Source organism: Mesoplodon bidens (genome assembly GCF_964165515.1).
Source record: "Mesoplodon bidens genome assembly, chromosome: 10".
NCBI lineage: Eukaryota > Metazoa > Chordata > Mammalia > Artiodactyla > Ziphiidae > Mesoplodon > Mesoplodon bidens.
Genome location: NC_138172.1, coordinates 20,877,046 through 20,891,244, shown reverse-complemented (window position 1 = coordinate 20,891,244; position 14,199 = coordinate 20,877,046). Strand labels below are relative to the sequence as shown.

Below are 14,199 nucleotides of genomic sequence, written 5' to 3'. Positions count from 1 at the left end.
TGGAGAAATGGACCCTTATACACTGCAGATAATAATGCAAATTGGTGCAATTTTTCTGGATGAAAATTTGGCAAAGTGCATTAAAAGCTTTAGTGTTTTGTTTATGTTCTTTTATTTGGTAATTCCACTCAGGATTTATTTTTCTCCTTAGGAACAATCTGAGAGCTTTTCTTCCTATAGGAGCAAACACAATTTCTGAAGATTTGTATTAGAGTTAGTTCCTTTGTACTATCAGTTTTGCTTTTAAGTTGAGATTATTTATGTGATAAAATTTATTTAATATAAGTCCTTAGAAAATATGTCTTTGATGATTATGATTATAGGAAAAGGTGATTTCCTTTACAAGCTGCTAAATTCTGTTAAGTTTAAACCACACTTTCAGGAGATGATATTATAAAAGTTGAGACATTAATGCTGTGATTATTTGACTTTTAACATGAAAGGCCACAGAGGTGATTCTTAGTTATCATATAAGGTTTTAATCTTCTGTATTAAATATGAATATCATTGTTAGTGATGTATTTAAATAGTGAATCTATTTGTATACAAAAGTTCTCATTTTAAAAAAAGTTGATTTTCCAATCTTCAGAAGCCAATGTTACGGATTGACAATTTAACTATAATATTTATGGGTTAGTTCCCTAATAATATTATTAACAATAATTTTCTCTGAAAGAATTTAAAAAACAGTTTATACTTTCTTTTTCTTTTTCATTTTACTTTGGAAAATTAATGAAGCACAAATGCAAATGGGACAAATGAAAATGAAAGATCTCTTCCTATGGCTTTTATTCTTGAACCATTTTCAAGGAAGGTAGAAGTAGTTAAATAGAAACAAAACTAAAAGACAAGCAGTAAATAGGAAAATAGTATCGATAACATAAATGACAGGCATAGGATTAGTAGCCACAATATATAAAGAACTTATAAAAATCAATAAGAAAACAGTGGGTTGAGAGGAAGGGCAAAGAAAGATAGAAAATTTACAAAAGCTCAACCCGATTTATAATTGGAGAGCTGCAAATTCAAATGATAACATATACTATTTTATGTACAACCAGATTGGCAAAAATTAGAAAGCCTGATAATACCATACCATATTTGGACAGAACAGGGAAATCAGAACCCTTATATGTTGTTAGTGGGACCATAGATTGTTCAAATACCTTGGGAACAATTTGGCAACATTTAATAAAGTTTTCGATGTGCAGAACCTACCATCTAGCAATTCCATTTCAAGGTTTATATCCTAAAGAAACCACAAAGGAGACACAGGAATGTTCACTGTGGCATTGCTTCTGATTGCAACAAATCACAATCAAACTAAATGTCTATCAGTAATGGGTTGGGTTACATCATAGCATCAGGAATATATATGAATTAGATGTGTATATGTTATTGTGGGTAGATCTGAGCAATGTAATATCAAGTGATAAAAGCAAGTTGGTTCAGACGTACATATGGTCAACATTTCTATTTCTTTAAATAAAATCATCCAAAATAACACAGATGCTTTATAGGTGCTATGTTGTAAAATGCATAAAACATGGACTGGATGGATACACAACAAATTCTGTGTAATAGTTGCCTCTGGGGAGGGAGAAAGGGGAATAAGACTGGACGGGGGAACCTAAGGGACTTATTATTATCTCCAGTATTTAATCTAAAGCCAACATGGCGATATTTGCATTTTTTTCACTCTGGGTGCTGGAAGATGGTTATTAGTGTATCATTCTTCCCAAATTTTAAAAATTGAAAACAAAAAAAGAGCGATCACTTTAAGGTAAAAAAAGTAATGAGTCAATCCCAACCTAAGAGACTACCAAAGTGCTTTATCATAGAAGCTTTTGTGGGGGGGACCTCTTACTGTTGTGGCCTCTCCCACTGCGGAGCACAGGCTCCAGATGCGCAGGCTCAGCGGCCATGGCTCACGGGCCCAGCTGCTCCGCGGCATGTGGGATCCTCCCGGACCGGGGCACGAACCTGCGTCCCCTGAATTGGCAGGCGGACTCTCAACCACTGCGCCACCAGGGAAGCCCCTGTCATAGAAGCTTATCATCACTTTGCTTAGTTAGCTTCCTTGGGTCCAGTCTTGGGTACTTTTTAGTTGTCTTCCGTGTTGCAATTTCCCCTTACACTGTAATTATCTTCAAGGCAGGAGCTTTACCTGTAATTTCTTTGAAGTCAAGCGTCTTAAAGTTTCCTAAAGAAAAGGTGACACTCATTCTTTAAGCTGCTTGTAAAAATTGTTAGAAAGCTTCTCAAACCTGTTGGAGTCAGCGTTGGGGAGGGTGTGGGTAGGAGGCCACTCAGATCCTCTTTTGGTGGGACTGTAAGTGGAACAGCCTTTTGGCAGAGAGTTTGAGCAGCCTCTACAAACGTGTAAAACAGGCACTCTCTTTGCCCAACCATCTTCCACCTTATAGATTCCAGCCCCTGCAAAGATCATATATAACAGTGCAATGTGTTCATGAATGCAACAATATCCAATTCCGTATTACTTACTATAGTAAGTTGGGAACCACCTAAATACCCTTCAATCTGGGAATTATTGAAAAATATATTAATAGAATGGAACACTAGGTGGGTGCTTTTAAAAAGGGAGATAGATCTAGTTGTCTATAATATAATAATACATATTTTTTAAAAAGCAAACTACGAAAATGGGCTTCCCTCGTGGCGCAGTGGTTGGGAGTCCGCCTGCCGATGTGGGGGACACGGGTTCGTGCCCCGGTGCGAGAGAATCCCGCATGCCGCGGAGCGGCTGGGCCCGTGAGCCGTGGCCGCTGAGTCTGAGCGTCCGGAGCCTGTGCTCCGCAATGGGAGAGGCCACAACAGTGAGAGGCCTGCATACCACAAAAAAAAAAAAAAAAAAAAAAGCAAACTACGAAAATGTATGCATCACACAACCAAATGTTTGTTCTAAATGCATATATTATACACTACCAAATGTAAAATAGCTAGCTAGTGGGAAGCAGCCGCATAGCACAGGGAGATCAGCTTGGGTGCTTTGTGACCACCTAGAGGGGTGGGATAGGGAGGGTGGGAGGGAGAGGCAAGAGGGAGGAGATATGGGGGTATATGTATAGGTGATTATCTTTGTTATAAAGCAAAAGCTAGCACACCACTGTAAAGCAATTATACTCCAATAAAGATGTTAATTAAATAAATAAATGCATATATTTTATATATATGATTATATTTTTATTTAATTCTATTTGAATTAGCCTAGAAATATAAAAAGTACATGTTAACTCTAAAATTGATTAAAGAGTAGAACTCAAAGAGAGGAATGAGATGGGGCATTGTGTTCTAGATTTACGTTTGTCTCTATTGTTTTAAGATTTTTTTTTTGAATTTTATTTTATATTTTTTATACAGCAGGTTCTTATTAGTCATCCATTTTATACACATCAATGCATACATACATGTCAATCCCAATCGCCCAGTTCATCACACCACCACCCCCTGCCGCTTTCCCCCCTTGGTGTCCATACGTTTGTTCTCTACATCTGTGTCTCGATTTCTGCCCTGCAAACTGGTTCATCTGTACCATTTTTCTGGGTTCCGCATATATGCATTAATGTGCGATATTTGTTTTTCTCTTTCTGACTTACTTCACTCTGTATGACAGGCTCTAGATTCATTCACGTCTCTACAAATGACCCAATTTCGTTCCTTGTTATGGCTGAGTAATATTCCATTGCGTATATGTACCACATCTTCTTTATCCATTCGTCCATTGATGGGCATTTAGGTTGCTTCCATGACCTGGCTATTGTGAATAGCACAGCAATGAACTTTAGGGTGCATGTGTCTTTTTGAATTATGGTTTTCTCTGGGTATATGCCCAGTAGTGGGATTGCTGGGTCATATGGTAATTCTGTTTTTAGTTTTTTAAGGAACCTCCATACTGTTCTCCATAGTGGCTGTATCAATGTACATTCCCACCAACAGTGCAAGAGGGTTCCCTTTTCTCCACACCCTCTCTAGCATTTGTTGTTTGTCGATTTTCTGATGATGCCCATTCTAACTGGTGTGTGGTGATACCTCACTGTAGTTTTGATTTGCTTTTCTCTAATAATTAGTGATGTTGAGCATCTTTTCATGTGCCTCTTGGCCATCTGTATGTCTTCTTTGGAGAGCTGTCTGTTTAGGTCTTCTGCCCGTTTTTGGATTGGGTTGTTTGTTTAATATTGAGCTGCGTGAGCTGTTTATATATTTTGGAGATTAATCCTTTGTCCGTTGATTCATTTGCAAATATTTTCTCCCATTCTGAGGGTTGTCTTTTCGTCTTGTTTGTAGTTTCCTTTGTTTAAAGATTTTTAAATGAGCTTGTTTTATCATTGTTTAATGAGCAGCATAGTAGTGTTACTGGTATTTGAGTGACATTTCTGTCCAAATATATGAAGGAAGCAAGTTGTGTGTTGCATTCATGTTTTATGCCATTATTTTTCTTTAGGAGATAACTTCTTCCGTGAGAGCTCTCATTTGCCCTACGTTTGTAATATAAGGTTTTTCTAAGGTTCCAAAGAAGAAGCTGAGGTAATGGAGCAGTGACATAGTTGAGTCTGCATGAAGGTGACTCAGTTTTCAGCCCCTGCGATACTTGAGCACCAGGCGCGGTGATGAACTGCGTCTCATTTATGATAATGCAGTCGACTCTTCTTGGATATAAATAATAGCACAGCTCATTGGACAGGAGGGTAGAGCCAGGCAGTTCCACAGGTGTCACCAGCATGTAAACTAGCCAGTGATTTTATATCGTCATAACAAACATGCTAATAGCATGATAAAGTGCATGCCCTTGAATTGTTTTGGTGCTAGTACCTACTCAGCCTTTCCATATCCAGGATGACAGAAAGATGTAAATGGCTTTTGTGAATGCATTATAGATTTGATATTGCACTTTTTATTGACTGTGACATGATGGATTTTGGCACTTTAAATAAGAAGGGGAATTCTCCCTCTTTTTGAAATGTGAATTAACAAAATGCTTATTCTTGGGAGACATTGGTTTTGTGGGCTTCCTCATTTGTTTCCGTTGTGGTACCCCTTCTCCTGCTCCTTTATTAGAGAGACTTACACACAGTTCATACTCATCAATACTTGCTATCAGAATTGAACAATTTTGTTTTCAAAGAACAGTTTTGCATTTCAAAAGATATTGAAACTGGACCATGCAGTGAACACCCTCCAGCAGATGAACTTGACCCTCTTCTGTATTTATTGTCTGTCTGTGCAGAAATGGTTACTTCCTCCAACTTAGGGACGCTTCATCCGCTTGTGAGGTGGCAGTAGTGGACACTTACCTACCCCATGGGCGTGTTGGGTCAGTGCCATCACTGCACAGTGTCAGATGAGTAAGTAAGTGAACAAGGGTGACTGCTAAAGGCTGAGACTTTTTGCAGGGGTGGACTGTAATAGTTGCCTGGTTGTTTTTAAATAAGAGACTAAGAAGAGGAACCCTGAGCTTGTCTTCCTCTAGGGGACCTGAACCTGTAAAAATAATGAGCAGTTCAGGATAGTTGACTATCCATTCAGTATTTGCATATTTATTGGATACCTGCTATGAACAATGTGTACTGAGCATAGGAGGAGATGTAGAGCCTAATTTAGTAGGTTCTAATGGAATGGAAGCATCGTAAAGTAAGTGTCCTTTTTTTATATAACAAACAGCACTTGTATTCCATGGATCAATCACTGTGCAACACACAGATCCAAACATGGACTTTAAACATCATCCGTTGCTCTTTTCTACAAAGTTGAAGCGAGATGCTTACTCCCTGCTTCCACAGACCACATTTACTTGGAAGGTGTAGCCAGAGAGAGACACTAGCAGCTCATTTCCCTGGTTTCCTTTGGGAAGAAATTATCAGAGAATCCATTCATTTGTGGGTTTTCCGTACCATAGAACTCTTTTCTCAACCAGAGCTTGTATTCCTTTAAATGCAAGAAGTGTACATCACAATCAGGCATAATAAAAATGGCTCATACCATATAGTTCTTGTTTGTGTGAAAAGTTCCTAATACTTAAAAATTAACACCCCCTTTATATATATGTACATAAGTATATCTGCATACATGAATGCATATATTCATATATATTTAGGTATATACCTATTTCTATAATCAACATATCTATGTATACACATCTACATATATATTTATAAAAGTAGCCAAACCTTAGCCCTGTATCAGAGTTTTTAATAGCTAGCAACATTGGTTAATTTTAAAGAGATTTGTTGACAGGATGTTGGGATACCTGCAGAGTTATTAGGTAGGTAAGAGAACTAGGCTTGGAGCCATGAAGCTGAAACACCTCAAACCGCAGCATGGAACTGGTCTGCAGAACAACCACTGAAGCCTGCTCTATTGCCCCTACTGCACCAGAAACCCAGTATTCCCGCACCATGGCCACCCTCAGGGGTGCCCACTACTTATCTCTAGCACATCAGTCCCATGCAAGTACATCCAACTGGTGGATCCTAAGTTACTTGTTCTCTCCTGAGCTGCAAGGGAGGCAGGAAAAGAAATATCTATGATTCTCTACTTCTCTAGTAGAAGGCTGGCTCTGCAGCAAAAATAACTTGGCAAATTGTTATAATCATACCAGAAAGTTTGAAAGGTAGAGAAGATGAAAATATCATATTCCGTTGTTCTGATATAAAGTATTTTAAAATACAATTTTCTTAGTTTTAAAAAAATTCATGTTTTTCTGTCAGTGCAATTATAGCTTTTATATCTGCATTTTATTTTCAATGTCATGTGTTTTTAGATTGCTATATATGTCCCATATGTATCATTTTTAATACAAATGAATGTACTTTGTCATTCTTCTAATGTTGGAGATTGCTTATACATTTTCATTATTATGAAAAATGATGTGGTGGATATGTTCATATCTGAAGCTTTGGCATCTAGATGTTGGATTTAGGGGTTAAGAGCCCAGAGAGAAATCTTATTAACTCTCCATTCTCTAGTAAGAAAAATCAATACATGTAACTTACACCTTTCTCTAATTTCAGCATAGACACACTCCTGACTCCTTTTGATGTGAAATTTTATAGGTTCATAATTGAGTGAGTTAAATTTGAGGCTGTTTAAACCTTTAAAAACATTTTATGTAGGCAAGCTATATTTGTCAAGCAAAAATTTACTAAATAGCACTGCTTTTTAATTTAATATTAGGAAAACAGATCTATGACCAAATAGTAAATATCCTGTATCTAGACTAGGTAATTTGATAGACATCATAATAAGCTTATGGCTGTCATATGACTATTAACACTTAAAGTGAAACATTTCCGGTTTATCAAGATCACACATTTTGGAATGAAACTCTCCTTACTTTGTGGATGTTCTGAATCAATTACAGTATTTACAAGTATACTCTTTTAGAATTAAATGATATTATCATAAAATGAACATACCATGGTTTATTAGCCAGCTCCCGTGGTAAATCTGTCAATCTACTATTGCCATCTTTAGAAGACTTGCTCTCTCCTGTAGGATTGTGGTTCATGCAACGTATTGTTTATTAGAAATAGAAACATAGTACAGTGCACTTAGTCAGACACTGTACTAAGAACTAGCGGACAAGAACAAGAAGGCCATCTGTTCCGCCGTCAAGGAGCTCACATCAAGAAGGTGATTTTATAGTCTGGAAGGAAATGTGAATAGATGCTTTTGAAAAACCACAATAGACTGTTTTGGGAAATAATGACCAAAAAACTCATTTGTACATTTTTAAGTTGTTGGCATTTAGGTTAGTGTGCATGATCTGGGGACTCAGGTCTGGAAAATTGTTAGGTATTGTTCATCATTTTTGACTTTGAAATCTGGGGATATTTGACTTGATACAGTTTCTGTCCTCTTTTTTTTTTTTTTTTTTTTTTTTTTTTGCCACTGTTGGTTAGCCCTTCAACAGAGTCTGGGGTGTAATTCTGCTCTTAGGTGAGGGTGGTTGCATGTATGGCATGATATAAAACACATTAGTGTGGTGAAATTGGAAGGGTTAGGAGGAAGCATAGGATTTTTCCACATTAAGTCTTTCCTTCTATCTTATTCCTTATATTCTTCTTATTGATGATTCCATGTATCACTCCCTTGATACCTGGCGCAGGGCTATTTGTAGCTCCAAGTATTTCCTAGAATTGAGACGTTACAGCATATAGTTAAAGAGTAGGGGAAGTAAAATATAATTTAAATTAATAATCCAAATCAGAGCTCTACTCTCAGAGATTAAATTGGATGTGATTTGCAGGATCTTGGTGGGTCAGTTGGCGAGTATGTTTTGTGTTTTAGAGATGTGTATAAATCCCCCTTTTGAGAAGATAGAGCCCTGGTCTTTTTCAACAAGATAACATCTGTTCTAGTCCTGCTACCCTTGCCTGTGTCCATGTTAAAATTCTACTTTGATCAGTAGAAAGATAAATACTATAATGCTGTCAGGATTTCTCTCTATATAGAATTATTTCTGTGGTTTTTTCCCCTTCCCTTTTCTCATTTTTATTTTCTAAATTTTCTCCAACCGTATCCTTTACATTTTTTAATAATAAAAGTCATAAAATTTTTGTTTCCTCCCTAGTTTTGAGGGCAATAATAAGTTCAATAAAATTCCCTCAGTGGTTTTTCTCTGATACATTCCTTCTTGAGGTGACAATTTTGGAGTTCTTTAAATAAGCACATTTGCCATATCACTTGTAGCACAGCATTGATGACTCCTGAGAAGTGAGGCCTCCATGAATCCTGTGTATTTTGGTTAGTTTAGAACCCAGCAAACTTGCGTTTAGATCTCTGATTGTGTGAGAGCAGGCAAGTGACATTGGACTAGTTATTTAACCTCTCTTTTCGGTTTCCTCATCTGCAAACCAGACTAGTGATAGCACTTTACTACTGCTGTGAGCATCAAGTAAGGTTCACATCTGTAAAGGCCCGAGCCTATGCCTTATACAGAAGAGATGCTCAATAGAAGTTAATTTTCTTTTGTAATTTTATTTTCTTTAAACAGAGAGGGTAAAAATTGTGTTAAAACTCAGTCTTCTGCCCTCTGATGAACATTTTGAATATGGATAATTACATGGCTTGTTGTTAAGTAAATAATCTTGTTGTATCTAAAGGAAAACCAACCAAAAATATTGCATTATCTGGCTTTTCATGACATGCTTTTCCTTAAGGAAAAAGAAATCATTTCTATTTTTTCTCTCTATTTCTCATCATTTTATATCAAAGGATAACTTGTAAACATATTCAGTGGTAAAGTTATAACTGCATCATTGCATATTGCAATACTAAAGGGAGAGAACACTCAAATTCAGCTATTGCAATGAAATAATTTTTTGGAGTACTAATTAGATAAAACAGAATATAAGGAAGCTTCAGTGTAGCAGTTGAAATTCACTTACCATTTTGCTAAAACTAAGAGCCCATTTATGGTCATTTCGAGCCACACTCCAGGCATCATTTGAGATAAAACTTTTTTGAGATGATATTGTTTAATTAGTGCAATTTCTTCCACTTTAGCTTTTTGTTTGTTTTTCCTTTCTGAGTGTTTACAGATTTTTTTTTTCCCTAAATGTAGAGGATGGGGAGGCAGATAGCAAAATAAAGCCAGAGCTAATATCTTTAAGACCAAAAAGAATTTGCCATTGAAATAACTAGGATTAAATTATTTTATATAAACACCCAAGGCAACATTTGTGTGTGTGTGTTTGTATGTCTAAGAACTGTTTAAACATTTTTTTATGACTTTTATGATGGGAAATTTGCAAGATACTTAGAAGTAGGAAGAATAGCATAGTGAGCCTCCTCGAGCCCCATCATTCAGCTTTAACAGATATCAGCATTTGCTTCACTTCTACTTCTACTGCTTAAAGCAGTTAGAAAATAAAAATCTGTATGTCATATACAAAATTATAAATTAATGGCTTGAAAGTTGTTAAAATATACTGAAAAAATAACTCCTTTTTTAAGATACAGGAAATGAATTGATGAAAACTTTGTTGTTTTGTTATTGTAACTTGGGAGAGTAAGGAGGATTTATGTGAAATGTAAAACTAAGAACTGACGTACTCTGGCTTTGTTTGCAAGTACAGTAATGTTCCTTTAGTATTTATCAGATAGAAAAGACTTTTCAGTGATATTGCCAATGCATTCACAGTTGCCAGTGCACTCAGAGATGCCAAAGCAAGTTCCCAGTGTGCTGGGAATCATTAGAATTGTTTGAATCATTAAATGGTTTGGAATTGTTAGGATTGTTTGAATCATTAGAATTGTTTGGTTTGGTTCTGTGTAGTTTTAGGACACAGTTGATCATTATTGTGTAGAATTGATAATTCTCAATTTACTTTTCCCACCCACATCACTGTCCAGAACTCAAGTTGATACGAGATCTTGGAGTTTGAATTAAGCTCTTCACAGTGACAATGACATTTCCTCCTCCTTCCATGGAACTAAAGGGTGTCCTTTGCATGTTAAGACCAGGCATGAAGTAACTATTGACTATGAAACTCAAGATACATGTGGAAGCGCATCAGGCGTTGATGAGGTATCTACGCCATTCCTTTGGCTTGACTGGTTTTGTTGCCTTTTTTTCTGAAATCTACCCCAGAGAGGTTTGGGGTGGTGAATTGACACAGCATCTCTTAGTGTAGGGCTTCTCCACTATCGAGATGGGGGCTGGGTCATTCTTTGTAGAGCAGGCCCGTTCTGTGCACTGTAGGATGTTTGACATCATCCCTGGTCTCTACCCACTAGATGCCAGTAGCAGCCACCCAACTGTACCCCCAGTGGTGACAACTAAAAATGTCTCCAGACATTCCCAAATGTTCCTCAAAGAGCAAAATTGCCTGTGGTTGAGAATCACTGTTTTAGAGTGTAGGACCATCTTACGTGTAAAGTTGTGTGTGGATTTCCCTTTCCTTTGTCCCCATCCTAACTCTCCATTTGTAAGCTCCTTGAGGAGAGGAATGAGGGGTTTCTTTCACACTAAGGTCCCTCTATTTACTACATGTAAGATAAAGACGTTTGGGGACTGACTAAACCACTGCCTTTTGTTTTTGTTTTTTTCCCAACCATTGGGCCACTTAACAAAGGAGTAATCTGGACACTTCTCTTCCCTAACTTTTTTTTTTAATTGGTTTACCATTAGGTATATGGCGACAGGCATTTCAGTGATAACAGTGGCTCATTTTCTTTCTTATAAAAGACGTTACTATACTGTACAATGGTTTAACCTTTCCTTTAAAAATCTCATGATACAGATGCTTTCGGTTAACAAAAATTCCTTTTGAGTCAGGAAGATTCTGTTTGCCTGCCGATCCCACCCCTCCCCCAACACATCCCCCGCCTCCCCCCCAGAAAAGAAGAAAGTAAGAAGAAGCATCAACCCTTAAACTACTCAAAGTCCTGAGGCAGCTTTCCCATAACAGATGTTCACATTGACTTCTCTTTTGTAAAGTTCTGTCTTCATTGGCCCACTGCTGGCCTGAGGGCTCCTTCTGTTTGCTTAGGAATGGGGTTGTGTTTGGCTTAATGCCTAGTGTCCACCCAGGTGATCATCATATATTAAAGAGAGACTATTTATAATGAAAGTGTGAAAACAAGTACTCAGGAGAAAAACATATTACAAAGGGTCTCTACAGTTTCACAATCAGCAATACTATGCTGAAATATAAATTCTACAGATAACTCATAACATGGTAGTATTTAGTGTAGTGGTTGGGAGCCAGCCTCAGATTTCTCATCCCTAAAATGGGAATAATAACAGCCCTTACCTCATAGGGTTGTAGTGAAGATTAAATGAGCAAATCCATTGAAAACTTTTAGGAAAACTACCTAGTATATGAGTTCTCAGTAATTACTTCATTTTCACTTTTTAATTATTTTTCTTCTTTATGAGAAACCCTAGTATGTTCCCATATTCTTATGTCTTTCAAAATTCCCACTTCTGTTCTCAAAAGAAGTATTTTGTCCCTTTCCTCTTCACACATTTTATCCATTATTTTTGTCACACAAAGAAATCCACGTGGGGCTATCTCAGTTACATATATTGATTTTGTATAGGGGTGTGCTACCTTTTTACATTTTTTATAGATTTGCAGCAAATTTTAAATCCCTCTGAGAATTTGCTTTGTAGAGTGTGGTAAATCTTTTTTTTTTTTTTTTTTGCAAATGAACAGGGTTTTTTTAGTGAGGAAAACCAAAACTCCTCCTAAATGTCTTCATCAGCTCAATTTCAGATGACTGTACTTTTTTCTGTGACATAAATGTAGATCATTAGCCACTTTGTTTGAAAGAGGTTGTCCTGATTTTGATCCGAGAAGGTCCATATGAATTCAGTTTTGTACCCTCTGCACAAGTTAATAAATATTTCAGGGCTTCCCTGGTGGCGCAGTGGTTAAGAATCTGCCTGCCGACGCTGGGGACACGGGTTCGATCCCTGTCCCAGGAAGATCCCACATGCTGCAGAGCAACTAAGCCCGTACGCCACAACTACTGAGCCTATGCTCTAGAGCCCACGAGCCACCAACTACTGAGACCGTGTGCCACAACTACTGAAGCCCACGTGCCTAGAGCCCATGCTCCCAAACAAGAGAAGCCACAACAATGAGAAGCCCTTGCACCGCAACGAAGAGTAGCCCTTGCTCGCCGCAACTAGAGAAAGCCTGAGCACAGCAATGAAGACCCAACACAGCCAAAAATAAAAACAAATAAATAAATTAATTTAAAAATAAATAAATAAATAAATAAATAAAATTTTCATTTGTAGCTAAACTACACACTCCTGATTCTATCACTGAGAACACTACATGGGCAGATCCAACTTACTTTGTTAACAAAATGTTTCTGTGAGAGGCGCTCAGGCTGACAGTACAGAGGAATGACCTGGAGCATATTGAACACAGCGATCAGTTCATGCAACATAAAGTCAGCTCCTTTAGAGGAAAGCTTCAGGCAAAGACCGAGAACAGTGAGCAAAAAAGCAGATATTTATGCTTGTGGTAGGTTATTAGATTGACCAAGTGCTTACTTAGTAAATATGCTACCATAGGACTTTTCTTTTTATAGAAAAAGAAGATAGAAAATGAATATAAATGAAGTATCTAGAATGTAAATGTCTATGCACTGTATGAATGTGGATAGGTTGTTTCAAACTTAAATAAAATCAGAGAGAATAACATAATGAGCCCCTCATATACTCATCACCAAACTTCAACAGTTATCAACTCATGGCTCATCTTGTTTGTTTGTTTTTTGCGGTACGCGGGCCTCTCACTGTTGTGGCCTCTCCCATTGCGGAGCACAGGCTCCGGATGCGCAGGCTCAGCAGCCATGGCTCATGGGCCCAGCCGCTCCGCGGCATGTGGGATCTTCCTGGACCGGGGCACGAACCCGTGTCCCCTGCATCGGCAGGCGGACCCTCAACCACTGTGCCACCAGGGAAGCCCTCATCTTGTTTCCTGTATATACCTCCCTCTTACCTGCAAATTCTGCATGTAATTTCATCTTTAAATGTTTCAATATGTTAGATCTCTTCCTAGAAAAATGCAGAGTCAAAAGTTTGCATACAGTTTTCAGGAGTTTCCACTTTCCCTAAGCCCAGATTAAGAATAAGTAGCTGAGCTAGCTCCTTTGGAAGTGGGAGAGAGAAAAGCTTTCACAAAGTCTTCTGTATGATACTCCAGCTAACAAGTGTCCCATGCTCTATGATTCTTGTTTCTCCCCATTTACTCTTATCTTTGGCATCCATCTGTGATATTTGAGTCAGCCAAAGAGAAAAAGATAAAAGGATACCGAAAGAGGCTGAACTGCCTCCCTCGTTTTTGCCCTCTGCACTCCTTCAAGGTGACCTTTTTTTTTTTTTTTTTTGAGATGGATGAGCTAAATGATCTAACAATAACCTGCTTGGATGTGAAACAAAAAATCCAGGACTAACAATAATAGAGGGCATTATTAATTTATTGAGCATTTACTACAAACTAAGTACTTTTCGTGCATTCTGTCACTTAAACTAATCAACAAGATGAGCAACTACTAGGTAAGTAGTATCCATGATCCCATTTTACAGATAAAAAACTGAGGTTCAAAGCAGTTAAGCAACTCGCTTAGGATTTGAGGTCAGATCTCTCTGAAATTCTAGCCAGATACTAACAAGACAAGGCTGCCTCTCTCCATTGCACTCTGACAGTTGGCCAT

General features: G+C 37.7%; 1 protein-coding gene across 8 annotated transcripts in view; it reads left to right on the top strand.

Annotated features, from left to right (window-relative positions):
* The window catches only part of MITF (melanocyte inducing transcription factor), a 227,160-nt gene that overhangs the window by 168,762 nt on the left and 44,199 nt on the right, over positions 1-14,199 (top strand). The gene's annotated exons all lie outside the window — the stretch shown is intronic.